We start from the raw sequence: 1897 nt of genomic DNA, 5'->3' as shown, positions 1-1897 counted from the left end.
TGCTAAGAAAAGGTCACATACTGTATGATTCTATTTATATGAAATATTCATAATAGATAAAATTGTAGAGACAGAATGCAGATTGGTGGTTGTCAGGGGCTAAGGAGGGGTGAATGGGGAGTCACTGCTTAATGGGTATGGGGTTTCCTTTTGGGATAATAAAAATGTTTTAGAACTAACTAGAGGTGGTGGTTCACAATATTGTGAATGTACTAAATGCCAATTAACTTTAAAATGGTTAATTTTATGTAACTTGAATTTCACCTCAGTAAAAAATGTTTAAAAAAAAAAAAAAAAAAAAAAATCTTTCTGGTATTCTCTGCTTTCAGCCAAGATCATCTGACATCAGCAATGCTATCCCTTGCTCCTCTTCTGAAACCAGCTTGAATTTCTGGCAGTTCTCTATCAATGTACTGCTGCCACCGCTTCTGAATTATCATCAGCAAAATTTTACTTGTGTGTGATGTTAATGATATTGTTCGATAATTTCCGAATTCTGCTGGATCACCTTTCTTTCGAATGGGCACAAACATGGATCCCTTCCTGTCGGTTAGCCAGGTAGCTGTCTTCCAAATTTCTTGGCATAGATGAGTGAGTGCTTCCAGCACTGCATTCATTCACAGAAATATCTCTATTAGTATTCCATCAATTCATGGAGCCTTATTTTTCACCAATGTCTTCAGTGAAGCTTGGACATCTTCCTTCACTACCATCAGTTCTTGATCATATGCTACCTCCTGAAATGGCTGAACACTGACAAACTCTTTTTGGTACAGTGACTCTGTGTATTCCTTCCATCTTCTTTTGATGCTTCCTGTGTTGTTCAATATTTTGCCCACAGAATCCTTCAAAATAGCAACTGGAGGCTTGAAATTTTTCTTCAGTTCTTTCAGCTTGAGAAATGACAAGCATCTTCTTCCCCCATTGAAACAAAAAAAAGATTACAGCCTAGGAAACCCTGTAGGCCAGTTACACTACATAGGGTTGCTGAGTCAGAATTGACTTCACAGCACACCACTACAACCACCACAACACATACATACGTATTATGCATATCTGCATATACACAGAAGAGAGCCCTGAAAAGGACACAGTCCAAACCGTAAGTTACCCCTGGAATACAGGATTTGCTGACTGGAAGGTACGAGATAACATTTATTACACAGTTCTGACATATTTGCTTTTTTAAAATTAGGAGTATTTATCATTATTATAATTGAAAAAATGCAAATCTGGAAAAAAAATTTTTTTTTTAATATTTATTTATGGAAAAATTTTCAACAAGTATAAAGGACTCTGCTTCAAAGGTACTGTAGTATAATTCATTATCTACTGAATGCTACTGCATATGTCCTATATACATCCTATATAGTAACATTCAATAAATACTGAATTATACGGCAGGATGCAGGAGCCCTGGTGGCACAGTGGTTAAGAAGTCGGCTGCTAACCAAAAACTCAGCAGTTTAAACCCACCAGGTGCTCCTTGGAAACCCCTGAGGTGGTTCTACTTTGTCCTATAGGGTTGCTGTGAGTCAGAATCGATTCGACGGCAATCGGTTTGAGTTTTTTTGGGTTTTTTTGTATACAGGATGTAAAAAATCAATATCCTATACACCTTTATAGTGTATTATGTATTCATATAGGTTGGTTTCCCGTGATTCTCACCAACACCTCTTACAGTTGCTGAGGTAAAGTATTATTATCTCCATTTAGCACGTGAGGAAACTAAGTCTCAGGGAGAGCAACTAATTCACAGTCATAAAACTACCCAGTAAGTAGCAGAGAGCTAGGACTCCATGGTATATTGCCTTCCATTAAAAACAAGAGCGACTATCCACAGTGCTAGCAGAGAGCTAGGACTCCATGGTATATTGCCTTCCATTAAAAACAAGAG

The 1897-nt window shown here is 37.5% G+C and overlaps 1 protein-coding gene across 2 annotated transcripts in view; it reads right to left on the bottom strand.

Moving 5' to 3' along the window:
• The window catches only part of NOL10 (nucleolar protein 10), a 131843-nt gene that overhangs the window by 113281 nt on the left and 16665 nt on the right, over window positions 1–1897 (bottom strand). The gene's annotated exons all lie outside the window — the stretch shown is intronic.

The sequence above is a fragment of the Trichechus manatus genome, unplaced genomic scaffold, assembly GCF_000243295.1.
Source record: "Trichechus manatus latirostris isolate Lorelei unplaced genomic scaffold, TriManLat1.0 scaffold00023, whole genome shotgun sequence".
Taxonomy (NCBI): domain Eukaryota; kingdom Metazoa; phylum Chordata; class Mammalia; order Sirenia; family Trichechidae; genus Trichechus; species Trichechus manatus.
The sequence above is the reverse complement of the archived record's forward strand: the minus strand, read 5'-3'. Positions and strand labels throughout refer to the sequence as shown.